The sequence below is a fragment of the Xiphophorus hellerii genome, chromosome 9, assembly GCF_003331165.1.
Source record: "Xiphophorus hellerii strain 12219 chromosome 9, Xiphophorus_hellerii-4.1, whole genome shotgun sequence".
NCBI classification, from domain to species: Eukaryota; Metazoa; Chordata; class Actinopteri; order Cyprinodontiformes; family Poeciliidae; genus Xiphophorus; species Xiphophorus hellerii.
The window spans coordinates 22441125-22455870 of NC_045680.1; the positions used below are offsets into that span (position 1 = coordinate 22441125).

At 41.2% G+C, this 14746-nt stretch overlaps 1 long non-coding RNA gene across 1 annotated transcript; it reads right to left on the minus strand.

Moving 5' to 3' along the window:
• Positions 1 to 777: 777 nt before the first annotated feature.
• LOC116725198 (uncharacterized) lies at positions 778 to 13541 on the minus strand. The gene is made up of 2 exons (XR_004340344.1): positions 7148 to 13541; positions 778 to 4634 (listed from the first exon to the last, which is right to left on the minus strand). It is a non-coding gene; the product is annotated as an uncharacterized LOC116725198 (long non-coding RNA).
• Between the last annotated feature and the right edge of the window lie 1205 nt (positions 13542 to 14746).

Sequence of the window (14746 nt, forward strand, 5' to 3'; positions counted from 1 at the left end):
ATGCACAGGGAGAACATGCAAACTCCATGCAGAAAGACCCCGGGCCGGGGGTCTGCTCTACAACTGCTCTACCAACTGCGCCACTGTGCAGCCCTATATATTAATTTAACGCCTTGAATTCGGGCCTCTGTCTCTTTAAGAAGCTCCTGCTCTTTTTGAAACTCCGCCTTCAGGAGGTCACCGCAACATGGCTCCTCTGTTAACCCCTTAAGAACGTTTACCAGCGTTGCTCTGAGAAGTAACTCCTATAACGAGCTCAGCAGAATGCAGTTCCACCAGGTGTTTGCTAATTGCTGCTGGCTGGTCTGAAGGAGCCGAGTTTGGGAGTCAATTTTGGGAATGACATTATAACGTGATGTAAAGCTCAGAAAAGCCTTAAATTGATTCAAAATATGATTTTAATTAAGCAAAACACATGGACTGTGTGCTATATAGGCATCATTAAAGGACAAATTTAGCAAAAGAAATTAAGCTTCTTTTATCTGCTAAATTTGATCACTGCTGGTTTTTAGTTTAAGCATCAAGCCTATAAAGTTCAGAACAAAATAAAGATGTTCCTGAACTTATCACATAAAAATTAATTAGATTTCAGCAAAACATAATAAAGCAGAAAAAACTAACAAGATTTGGGCGTCTAAAGATTTAGGCTATAAACATAATCTATATTGATTTCAAACAAGATAAATATGATATCCTATTCCTTACTCTGTGCTTTAGAGTGAGTTTTTTCACCTCTCGATCCAATGTTATAGGATAATTACTCCCTATGCCTATTGATTAAAGTCATATCAGGTTTATTTGTACACAGCACATTTCAGAAACAAGTAAGACCATGTGCTGCTTTCCGTCATGAAAACATACAGTTAGCAATTGTGAAACAAGCAATAAACATTACATTTTGTCAAAAACATCAAGCAAATACACATCAAATATGTCGATCAATGCTAAACTTACTTCCTCTCAAAGGCAGCTCTAACAGGCGGTGATTTAGGTTATTGTTCTGTAACAAATAAAACAGAGACTTAAGAGGCTCAGTGTTAGACATCCAGCAAAAGAAAACAAAACAATCATTAGAAAGTTAGAGATCCGCCGTCAGTGGGACACCAAACATAACTCGGTTCAGTTCTCAGCCAACGGCCCCGAAAAGCATCGAGTTCATTTCGGATGCGTCTGCTCACACGTCCAACCACCCTCGCGTCTTTGTTTCCATGGCGAAGACGCCTAGGAGAGTGGCTTATGAGAGTTGATGTGAACAAGCAACAAATGACAATGACCTCAGTGGCACAGAGACATAAAAAGAAGTCTCCTATTAACTGCGCTGCAGTGACATTAAAGCCATTCATTAACAGAACCCGTCGTTAGGCAGTCAGGCTCTTTCATCAAGTCATAAACTCAGCTAGAAGAACTACTGATTCATTTGATTATTATTATTAGATTGGTAACTTGCTGGTAGCACTTCTTAGATAAGCAGTCTGCTGTCTGGCGGCTCCATGCGGGGGCTCATCACTGTAACCCAACCTCCACCCTTAATGAACGAGGTGGGGCAGCACCAGGCAGTGTAGGAAAACTGCTGGGGGTTTGGACATGGTTTGTTTCAGAAGCCTTGAGGGATTTTCAGACATCACAGTTTGTGTCCTACTTTTGATTGTTGTTTTTTTTCCTCATTCCCAATGTGTACTTTCTTTATTCCCTAAACATTGTATGTCTTCCTATTGACCCAGTTGTTGATATTTCCTCTAAAGCGATGGTTCCAGATTCTCCTGTGAGATTCTTATGTGGTGTTTGTGTTTTGATTTTTCTTCTTGCGTTTGTTTTCTGATTTCTCAAGAGTTGCTCAATATTGTTGTTGTGGTCTTGCCGTACAGGTTCGCTCCTTACATGTCAGTTCCTTGATTAATTGTCGTGTTTCTGTTCTCCAAGCGTTTTGGTTTAGGATCTTTTGCTGATTTTGACTTTTTCTCCTTTTGGTTTCTAGATATTTTGTATTCAGTTCAGCTCTTTTTTGTGTTTATTAGTCTCCTTCCTTCATTTGCTGTTCTTCTGCTGTTTAGAACTCCCCCTGAGTAAACTCACCCAATTTATTTTTCACTCTTCTCTCCTCCTTACTTAGTTCTCATTGCTCTATTTTGGTTTTTTCTATTGGGTTAGGGCTGTTGCTTTTTCTCTCCACCACCATCACGTCTGCAGTTGAGTCCTCCAGCAACCGCTCACTATGTGATTAATACAATCATGATTGTTTTCCATTTTTCTCAATATTCCTAAATACATTTCTGACATGTAACCGTATTTTCTCCTTAATAAATTAAAAATCTAATAAAATTTTGTTGCGCTTTACATGTTTATAAAACAGCATTTGCTGAGACCACTGTGATGTTATTTTAGGCTCATTCGGGGCACAACTAATCTGGATTTACAGTAAGTTACAGGTGTCAAAGTCCAGTCCTCAAGGACCGGGGTCCTACAGACTTTAGATGTGCCACAGGTACAAAACACTGGAATGAAATGGCTTAATTACCTCCTCCTTGTGTAGATCAGTTCTCCAGAGCCTTGCTAATAACCCTAATTATTCTATTAAGGTGTGGTGCAACAGAGGCACATCTAAAACTTGCAGGACACTGGCCCTTGAGAACTGGAGTTTGACACCCCTGCAGTAAGTGAAGATGCCGGCAGCGTTATCTGCTGCACATATGGCATTAACTGCTTATAACCTTCAAAGACTCACTTTAAAAACATCGAGCCGTCACCTTCTGCAGCTCCTGACAAATTAAAAAAACTTGTTTTAATCTTACTTTTTCAGATTAAATGAAGAGATAGCGATTTTTTTGTTGTTGTTTTGTTTTCCATACTAATTAAACTCTCCCTTCCTTTTGGCTCCGGGTGTTAAAGGTCCTGTAAACACCTTCCTTCCTCCGTCTACGCAGCCTTCACACCGCTGCAAGTTGCAACAACCCGTCATTCTCTGACGTCTTTCTTTAAAAAAAAAAAAAAAAAAAGCTTCGAGGTCTTTTATTTTGTAAGCGGCGTTCCTGCTCACATCCTTTGGATCCATGTTTTGCATTCCAAACAAGCAGTGTTTTATGGCCGTTGGTGTCGGCGGTGGGGAAAAGCCAAAATCCAGACCCCGTCTGCTGAAGCCATTAGGCCGTTGACGGACGGCCTCTGAAATGTTTTACTGTCACAGGCCCGGTGCCCAGGAACTCCCTCCACCTCTCCCACGTCGACCCCCTTCTGACTGTACACACACACACACACACACCCCCACACGCAGACAACACACACATAAGCGCACTGTAGCGCAGCTGCGTGCGGAAAATGTGCCCCAAAGATACTTTGTTGGCTTTGTGCCCAAAGTTCTTTCAATAAAAACAAAGTATCACAACTGGAAGCTTAACATAGCAGCACGTTCGACTTGTGTACATATATGCACAACTCTAAAAGCTACAAATGCCGTCCGTCAACGGCCTCCCCCACCTCCAAAACCTTATTTATGTAGCATCTTTACTTTGACCAGAGGAGAACTTTGCGACCCTGAACCAACGCGGCAAATTGAAGGATCGGTTCCCACGAGCGGCCATCTGAAAGGGGAGGGAGGGGACGAAGGGGGGTGGGGGGTCGGAGGTCATGTCGCTGACCACTCAGAATTAATGGCGTGCCCATCTTCCGAGCGAGCGGCGTGGAAATCCAAGCGTTAAACGCTTTCGCAGAGAGCCGCTTGCCCGTCTCTAATCCTCCGGCCGCAGGGGGCGGGCTGAGCGCAAACACATGCACACCTACAAATTGGTGGCGGTTTGCAGCTTATGTAAAAAATAAAAATAAAATAAAAAAATCCTCAGCGTAAAACGTGACTCACTCGTGTTGACAAGCAAAGAAACGGCGCCGAGGCAGTTAAAATCCGAGCGGCGCAGCATCTGCAAGCACTACAGCGGCCGTTGTTAATTGAGATCGCGGAGGCGCCCCACGGTGATGCATGCCTTCCTGGAAGGCTCGTCCATTAAAAACAACAAATTTTCTTCCAGTAAAAATACCAAAGTTTTTACTCAAACATGATTTAGCAGTTTGAGGTTAGCACAAGGAGGCCTGGTGATTTAGAGCTACTAGATTAGGAATGATTGCTACAATGAATGTAATGAATAGGGGTAATGGAGGAGGGGGAGGGGAATGAATAGTGTTCAACTTAAATCCTATCACTCTCTAAAAAGGTTCCAAAACAGTCATTCTCAGCAGACTTGTCATGGCTGGGGCTCCAGTGTTTGTGATACTAAACAGGCTCCAGATGTTGAAAAAGAGCAGAGGGCGACGGAGCGAGAGGCCTGACAGCAGGCGGGAGACACCGCCGGGGCCCCTCCGGACCCCACAGGGGGACGTGACGAACCGCCGGGTAACATCCGTCTCCGTCTTTCAACGGAGAGTCGACCCCTCTCCCTTTCGCCACGCTGCAATGGATCGTCGAAGCTCTTCCCGTCAGCGTTCCTCCTCTCCATCGCACACCGCTTCTGCCAATTTGACTCTCTCCGTCGCCATTTTTTCCTCTAATCTCTTGCTTTTATTCTGTGTTTCGTCCCCCTTCCTCTCTCTCTCTCTCTCTTTCAGCTTGGAGTGCTGCTCTCCACTTCTTCACAGGCAGGCCTCTGTCTCTGCAATACAAGACAGATTTATTTACTGGAAACATAAATGCAAATGAATGCAGGAGGAAAGTTTATTCTCACTCAAAGAACTGACTTGTTTTTTCTTTCCTGGAGCTCTTGACTGCCTTCATCGGCCGTTTTCCTTCCGCTCCTGGTACATTTAGACCAAAGCTCTGAACTGTCTGAGAAGCCTGAAATCACATCAGTCTAAGTGTTTTTTTTTTTTTTTTTTTGTGTGTGTGTGTGTGTGTCAGCATTTGACGTTTATGTCTAAGTGAGACAAATGTAGTAAAAGGGGATTTTGCTACGTTTATGTACCCAATGAATTTTTCCATCAGAGGGATTGATCTGTGCGGTCACACTCACGGCTGCAGCCGGAAAACTGTGCGACGCTGCCACCTACAGAGACAGAGAGCAATGTTCCCACAGCATCCCTCTCTTTTGCTCTGCTTTGGCCCCCCGTTCAATATTTCATTTAGTTTTTTTTAATAAATATGGACTCCTCCGACAACAAATTGTTTTCCAAATTTAACTGAACTGGACAGAAGAAATAAATTCAGGAAGTAAACGAGATCAGCAGCGCGTTTTCAGTCAATGCCTGTGATGGTTTAAGATTATTTGTCTTGGTGTGATCTGTAAAATAATATCTCACAACTTGACTTAGAACTTTGGATTTGAGGCTGTAGTCTGGAAAATTAAATTCCCGATTAACATGGAAGAAGACTTGTAAACATAATTTACATAATTTACTCCACGTTGCACTTGTACTTTATTGATAAAACATTTTATTTTTTTGAAATGACAGAAATTAAGTCAGCTTAATTTTAATTTTAACATTGCAAAGATTTCCAAAAGTCACTCTTTTAAGCATAAAGCCTACAGACATATTTTTAAAAACATTTTATTTGTAGTTTTGCAGCTCTGGACTCTAAAATGTTAGAAGAAAAGGAAGTAAAGGACAAACATTTAGGAACCGGACGCATTACTTTATAACCTAAAGTTATTTTTGAGCTTTTCCAACACTTTATTATGTTGGCACATTTGTTAGCTTCTCTAAAAATATTTCAAGTGGAGCTACAAATAAAGTTATAAAGTGATTTTTGTTCAACGTCAAGCTTTGTAATGTACATGTTTTGGATCACATATAACACAGAAACATTGTTATTACATTATATGTATATTATATATGTTTTATATTCTATCTTTGTGTGAATCTGTTTGTTGTTATTGCCTGTCGCATTGCTGCTGTTACACAGAAATGTACCCCTTGTGGCACAATAATATTTCTATTCTGTTGTGTGAAGTGGATGTGTAATGTGTTCAATATTGCTGAAAATCCAAAACTCCACACACATTCAAACAGATTCCAGCTAAATTAACAGGAAAAACTATTGGGCTGCCCCACTGTTGGAGAAGCTTCACACATTCAACACGCCTGGTTGAGTGAATCTTCGTTGGCGCAGACAGAGTGTCTGCACTGCTTAGCATGAAATCAGGTTTTTAGCACAAATGCAAGTGGTATGCATTAGTGGCCCGTCAGTGTGCTCCGTAGTAAGTTGTAATGATCAAACCACAACATTTTTCAGCACATTCCAACCATCTCTGGGAGCGGCTCAAATACGGATCATCAGATGCATCGAGTTCACATGCTGTTGAAAGGTACAGCAGGTATGCCAAAAGTGAAACGGCTTCATTGCGTTGATAATTTCAGATATCCCACTCGAGGTCTGCATGACGTCTGTGTGCTTGAATGCATCTCTGCCGGGTTAGCGGCTCTTTGATTGACGCCAGCATTTAGAAAAGGTTGCAGCTCATGAAATCCACTGTCTCCCGACCTGCAGAGCGCGGCCGGACAGGGGGCTTGATTGAACGCTTCTTTTCCTTCTCAATCCCACCTGATTACTTCGCCGGCTCTCTCCGACCCGGCATCGGAACAAGTCAGTCAGGCCCATTGTGACTAAGAGACTTCAATCAGAGCGGGCAGCCAGCGCCGTAATGACTTCCATCGCTTTGAGGAAATAGGGCCAATTTTATTTTTTTTTCATGGTTTTTGACTTTGCCGCATATGGGGACACACTTTACACACAGGTGTGCATTGGCTCACAAGGACAAACACACACTTTTAGGAGATTTTTAGCCATCTAAGGCTCCTTCTTTCCATTTCCCAGAAAGCTACCTTTGAATGCAGAAGCAAAGCACGAACAAAAACAGGCTGCAAAGTGAAGCCGCTGGCATGTTTTTCATTTCCTCCTCACACTCAAATCCATCCAATTATCCCCAAGAGCCAGAGACACATCAACCCCCTGCAGACCATCCCACAAACTCCGGGGCTTTTAGTCAGGAACAGTAAATATAACCTTTCAAAGTTAGCCAAGCTGATTTACACATAAACCGCCCGTTAAAGTCTTCTGCATGTTGCAAGTGACGAGAATCGCCATCCAAGGCATGTCCAGGAGACGCGACCAAACAGCAGGATGAGTTGCAGTGCATCACATCTCCGACTGACAAATATTTTTACATACCAACATTCACGGTCGGCTGGGGCTCGCGTTGTGTTGGTGGTCAGAGAGGAGACTGTTTACGGTCACGGTAAACTACTGACGGTCATGTACGCAGTCATCAAAAGACAGAGGCTAGCCAAGGAGGTTTGTGTTGCTTCCAAAAAAAAAAACCTCGAGACCAGATGTTCGCAGAGTAGGAGGAGGCGGAAAGACAAATATTAGTCTACTGGAAAGCTCGGAGGAGGGGCGGCTTTGGGTATAAGAAACAAACTGGGACACCAATATTTGGTGAATGAGGAGAAAAAGGAAAAAGGGGGCTTTTAGGAAGAAAGCCTGGGTCAGAATACCTGGGTCAGCAGGTTGAAACTCTTCAGCTTGGGGGAAACAAATATGTCAACCCGTTGCTGTTACCGCTAAGAGCGCAGGAGGGTCTAATGTCTTTATCTTTTATGCAAAATAAAAAAAAGTCAAGTCAAAGTTGTTTCTGTGCTTGAGAGAAAAAAAATAACCAAAGTCAAACTTTGTAGAAGGAATTTTAGAACTGAATTCACTTTAACTTATAATAACAATAATAAAGTAGAAGTAAATGACACTATAAATCGGTTATAGCAGGAAATGTGTTGATTTGAGTGACATGTCTAGAAATAAGGGGAATGTGATTTATAAACACTCTGGTCGAAGTAGGTTAGGACACCTCTTACCTAAAAACTGAAACACTCGTTTTGTTGATGGATAGATGAAACTTTGCCGTAATCTGTCAGGCATTACGACCCATATACAGTTTTACTCTTTATTTCCTTGACATGATTAGCTTTCAGTACACAGTAACCACTAGAATCCTAGTTAACTGAACTGAATAAATCAGCAGGATAGAGTATACATTCTTTAATGGCTAGAAAATGTAAAAATCCCTTAATAGTTTGTTAGATTTGCAAGGTGCAGTTTGGAAATCAAAATTTCCAACCAGTCCTTCAGCAAAAGTTGCTTGCCTCGATGCGTTGTAATCTTAATGGACATAACTGTTAAGGAAAAGTTGACTGAGTTGAAGAAGGACGCGTGGAGTTGGGCTTGCTTGAAAAAATCTGGATTCCCCTCAGAATACCGAGACTTTTGGTGTGTAACGCGACTTTCTCTGATGTCGTAACAGGTAGCGTTTCCCGCTTTGCACTGCACAAGCTGCAACCCCCCACCCCCAAAAAAACAGAGGGACTAAAATCAGGAACAGAAAAACGGGATGCAGAAAGGAACGAAGACAATGTGAAAAAACACGTGAAAATAGGGAGTCCGATGCTGAAAGGTGGAAAGTCAGGAGTTTGAGTGACAGATCAGATGAAACACATGAGGATAATATGGCATCGCCGGTGAGTGGTGAGCAAGAATGCCATGGAAACAGCCAGGAGGCAGACTACTGACACAAGAGAAACTAAGGAGAGCATAATAAGACAGGAAAGGAACACGAACCTAAGAAAACTAAAAAGAAAAAACAAAACAACGCACAGTTATTTGTCTTTTGAAAAATAAAAAGCGTACAAAAATTCTTCAATTCCACATTTTTGAACATATTGTCATCAACACGCGGATTCTCATGGTTCTGCCTGGATCCGGTGTTCAATAGTCCTCGACGCCACATTTGCAGTCGGCATCGGTTTCTGGCCTACATGCAGATTTTTCTTCCATGTCGAGATCCGTTCTGAAGGTACCGGCCCCGGTCGTGTCCAGAGACGAGTCTCGGGTCAGGTGAGCCAGCCTCTCTCTCTCTGTGCCTTTCTGTCAAAAGCTCAGAGTGGTAAACGACTCTGAATTTAATTAGCAAATAAAAGGGACAGGCTGTCACGGTGTAATTCACCATGTCAGGGCAAATCGAATAATCCCCGAGGTGCAGATGGCGGTGTATCCATTACTACAGCTGACATGGTACTTGTTATCTGCGGCCTCCTGATTTCCCTCCTCCCTGACTGATGAGGGAGAAAGTGGGTGGAGAGGCGACGATAAAATAATCACTGACTGACTAGAAGCGACTTTAACGGCGTCGCTACGTTCACGGCAGGAAGGCGTTCCTGACGTCCAGGTGAACGAAATGGAAAAGAAACGAACAATTCAGGGATAACTGCTGACTTAATTAACGGCACATTCACATTGCAGCAATATTAAAGAGCTTTCATGCATACAAAGCTACTTTCTTTCTATCTTTTTTGGTTAAACCTCACCAAACAGCCCCAGCTACGTTTCGAGGCATTTGCGATAAATCACTTCAGTGAGGAAATTACTGTTTCCATCAAAATAAATCCAATTTGTTTATATTTTATTAAGCTTTCTTCAGTTCTAGAGCTGACATGCCACCGCTTTGGCCACGTGATCATGTTTTTTTTATTATTATAATACATAGCTGGATAGATTGAAAAGATGCATGCAAAGCTTACCTAAATGAAAAACGCTGACATGCTTATGTTGCGCAATATAATGCAGGGCGACTTCCTTTTGTTGTTGGCAGAAAAGACACAACGGATTAGCTAAAATATTTGTTTAAATCATGTTGCTGAAAATATTCAAAAGATCGTCATAGCGACCTGACAAAAAGGATAATCTAAGGTACATAAAAACTTAGTAACATGGAGCTCTGTGGTAGAACAGCACATTAAGTAGAAGTTTTTTTGTTTACATTTATTTACACAAAGCCTGAAAAGTGTCGTGTGATTTCTGCCTCCAATATCACTAAATAAAACGCCACACACCCAACTCCCAACAGACGCCACATAAAAAGTAAATAGAGTACAAAATGTGTAAAAAATGTAACCTTAGCGTAAACGCAGCTGCTGTGTGAAGACCTCAGAGGTTTGTTGGAGGAATATTAGGAAACAAATATCATGGAAACCAGGGAACACTGAAGACAGGTCGAGTTTATAGTAGGGTTAGGCTATAAAATAATATTTAAGCTTCAATCCGTGGTGAGATTGGGGAAAAAAAAACAAAAACAGACAAATCCCAAAACTTTCACCTGCAACTGCTGCAAAGTGTGGTTCCACAGAATCGACTCAGGGATTCTGGAAACAAAAGCACGCCACACTTTTGAGATTTTTGTTTTATAAAACGTTTCTACAACCAGGAATCATTTTGGTAATGCCCAGTTATGTACTGTTTAAGTTGGCCTACCATATAATATCTCAAAAAAAAACCTACATTGGAGTTTGTTTTGGAAACGTGACAAAAATTGGGGAAAAAGAAAAAAAAAAAGTCGTCATGTTGCTTGAATACGTTGCAAAGAACTGAACAAATAATCTACCAGTGGTGGAGTTTTTTTTTAGGGATTTCTCTGAATACCACTAACTATGTTCCAAAGTGAATTAGATGTCTGCTTGGATGTAAACGTTCATGGAAATTAACTTTTCAACTGCTGAAAAAGGAGTCGATACAAACCTGATGAACTGAGATAACATCAGACAGAGAAATGCACAAAACGACAAAAATGTACATGTTGCAGCAAAATTAGTGGTTTAGTCTGCTTAATAGTTGTCCCATTAAAAAAAAAAAATCAGACATCACGCCCTTCCCTTTAAAATAATATTTAGGTTCCCCTGATGGATGGAATAAGGCTGTTCAGAATGTGTCCCTGGTGGATCGCCCCCAGAGAAAAGCTGTAACTCATCAGCTCCAAAGATCCAAAGAGAGGAAACTGGAGGTAAAAAAAAAAAAGGGCTGCGCACCTTGTGTAAATATTTAAGACATCTGCGGATTTTTAAGTATCTCCTCCGTCCGAGACGAAATGCTTCCTGCGATGTGTGCTCCGCCTCACCCTGCTAATAAACAGCGACCTCGTGTTGCTCTTTTGAAAACCAAAATGGAGATGAAAGGAGCTCGCGCGGCGTCAAACTCAAATCCACATTCACGCCGCGTCGACACGGCGGCGCGCGCGCGTGCAACACACAAATCAAAGGATGCTCGACGGGTAATTATGAGGCTGGCATTTCCAAAAAGCCAGAGGAGAGCTCAAAACAACTTTCACTCAATCAAAATGCCTTTTCTCATGAACTCCACGTGCCTTGCCTGCCTCCCTCGCGGTGGCGGCTTACGTAAGTGGCGTTCGCTGTATTAATATTTAAGGTTTGTTTTTGGGATGCTTGGCTTTCTGTCGTGATGCTATTTCGACTGAGCTGTTATATCATCTGGAGCGTGGCCACAGCGGAGATAAAAAAAAAAAGACGAGCCCAGGGAGCCTCCAGTGCTGCAGGCATGTCGCAGCATGTGATGTGCATTAGCAGCTAGCTGGTGCTGCTCGTTATTACGGTAATATCGCTGATCTGTCACGTGTGTTTATGCTAATACAAACACTGGAGGGTTAGCAGCATGACTGTTTACCAGAAGAAGATATGTGCTCTTCTCTAACATGTGGAATCTGTGTTTTCTTGTCAATCTTATCAATTCTTTTTTGTTGAAATCTTAAAAAAAAAAAAATTAGTGTTTGTTCCCACTTGCACAGATATGACTGGTGAGATATTTTTGTTTCAAAACAAAACTCTAAGCATCGCTCCCAACTTCACTTGCTCGTGTGTCTGTGATCAAGGAATGAATAGTTTTAGGTATTTGATTTTTTTTTTTTTAAAAAAAGAAAGAAAAATAATATAACATGTAACTTCAGTCAGAAGTTTGCATTCAATCATCATCTGCAACATTTTCATATCAATTTGTGGCTTTTAAGGATGAATTTTTTCTTCTTCTTTTTTCTAAGTCTGAATTTATTGCGAAAGGTTTCTAACACATGGAGAGTCATAGTACCGCCACAAACATTAATGTAACATCGCATTCAGAAACACTGTGATCAGATTTCCTTTATGATAAAACTTTTTTTTTTTTCACTCAGACACATCTGGATAAAATTAACTTGCTGTAATTGATCATCTTGGAAAACTAAAGTTGTTAAATCCACATTTTGTCCCCCCCCCTCTCTTTCTTGGACTGTCCAGTTCTAACTACTGGTCAGTCCAGTGAATGCAGTCAAACATTTATTATTATTATTATTATTATTATTTTTAACACAGACAAAGAGTAAATGATTATGATTACTGGCCTGCCTTGAATAGCTTTTGCCCTTTTTAGGTCAAGCATCCTGGAACACTTGCGCCCCTGTGTTTAAAGTATTTAAGAAATAAACAGAAATCTAAATGAAAGCAGCTTTAAAAACGAGGTGCAGTCGTATAAATCGGTCCATCCTGGAAAACAAGGGTTCGAATAACTTGTTAAAAGTACAACGTAAAACTAATATTCAAACCAGACGTTCCTCATCCTGACCCCCTCCAGATTATGTTAACGTGCTTGTGGGATCTGCTATAAACATCAACAGATTGTAACCAATTAGGACATTTCCAATTGAATTAGGCTGCTAGCAGGAGTTTAAACAGTGGGTTTACATCAGCTCAGTCTCTTTGTATTTAGCGGAGCCTGGGAGAGAGAAACAAAAGCTAAGAGCAGCCTTAAAGGAAACATCTGTCTCTTATCTCATCTGCTTGAGTGACAACAGATCTGTAACATGGTTGGAGTGTAAAGAGAGCCTCTTTCATATACGGGCCACACTGCGTAATTATGGAGCCGCAGCAACCTCACACACTCTTCTTCTCATTTTAAGTATACTGTCAAAAACTGCCCTCGGGTCAGATTACTAAAAAATGTAAATCCTTGTGGAAAAAAAACAAAACATACTTTTGCCGTTATGACAAAGACACAATGCGCCTTCTACACTCTGTGAAAACTGCTTTTTGCAACACAAAGCAATGCTAAATTCCATAATTAGCTCAACAACAATGCTGAGAATCACACACTGGGCACAATGCGTTGTCCATGGAGGTTGCGTCAGTTTCAGGGAACAGGCTTTCTCGCTTTAACAATGTGAAAGAGTCTAATGTATGAATCACGCTAATATGGACGAGCAGTGAGAGCTTAGGTGCTGAAGGGGCCCGGCTAATCCGCTGAGAACATTTGGCACATCATAAAACAGGACAGGAAAGAAAAAAAGACCCAGACAATGATTAAAAAAATGTCTGCATCAGCAGCTGGACTCATCAGATCCCAAACGACTGGTTAGGAGAAGATGGAACGGCTAACAAAGCCGGACATGCACTTGCCTTAAAGGGGGAGTATTATGTGTTTTCCTCCCAAAAGGTGCCTTTATATAGCACAATCAATCAAGTAACTGAGTTACCTGTAGTTGTTATAACAATGGCTTATATATTAAATATGACTTAAAAGGAAATTTACTTTGTAATTCAATGCCTTGAAATTGGGCTTCTGTCTCTTTAAGAAACTCCTGCTTTTTCTGAAACCCCGCCTTCACGAAGTCATCCCAACATGGCTCCTCTATTTACCCTTTAACAACACTTGTTGCTATGAGACGTCAGTCGTATAATGAGCTCAGCAGATGCTCAGTTCTATCTAATTGCTGCTGGCTAGTCTGAAGGAGCTCAGAGGAGGAGCTTCGTCCTCGAAGGCGGAGCTAGGTCCAACCAGGCGTTTTGCACAGCTGAATGGTTGCCATCGGAGATTGAAGGATTTTTCAAACATGCATGAAAGAATCAAAGCAACACTCCAGCCATGTTTTCCACAAGGGAATAAGATTATAACATCATGTAAAGATTTTTTTTAAAAATAGATTTTACATAATACTCCCTCTTTAATCCATGTTAGTTGGATTAAAAGTGGGAATAACATGGGATTGCATGTTGCCTTTGTAAGATTTTCCTCTATGTTATCAACATAATACATTTTGATTATTAAAGCGGCTTAAAGATAATATGAAACTTCATGATCTGCACTGTAAACATGAACTGGATAATGGATATGAATTGGAACTGGTCATCTTTGAATAAAACATAAGATCATTGTTTACTGTGCACTGGCTCCATCTTAAACAATTCTACTGACAAGAAACAAATTATTTGGGATTCACATCAGCAACTTCACCACTTTAGTGAGCAACAGGATAAAATAAAAGACATTAAAACTGAATCTGACAGCTTGCTGCCACATCTACAGACTTTCTACTGGCGAGCTCACAGAGGGGCTGGTGCCTGTTTCCAGCAGCCATTGGACCAGAGTTGAGACACACTGTTGACAAGACAAATGTTTCATACAGAAACTCTGAGGGGAAGACTTGGCGCCCTTCTGTTTACCTTGAAAGATGCAACAGAATCCACTGCCAAGCGGTTTTGCCTTTACTATCCCTGTGGAGTTTGAAATCATGAAGTACAAAATACAGATTTTTAAAATTTACTTCCCAACTCAAATTGAAAGTGTCCACTTTGAGAATCCCCCGCAGAGAGAAAATCTGTCACAGCGAGGATAAATGCTGTAAAAGTTCAGCTTTTTTTTTTATTATTCCTATTTTACTCTCACCCGTATTTGATCTTTGGACGACTTTCTACTTATTGTCAGTTTCCCAGAATTGCAAAAAAAAGAAAAAAGTTCTTCCAAGAAATAATTCCTCCAAAAATACGCCTCCTTTCAGACTTTGCCATGATTGTCGTTTTTCTTTTATATTTCAGTCTTTTTGTACAGCAGCTAATTTCAAGCTTGATTTGCCACCATAAATTTGTGCGTTAAAAATGGCAAAGAATAAGTTAATGTCCACAAATC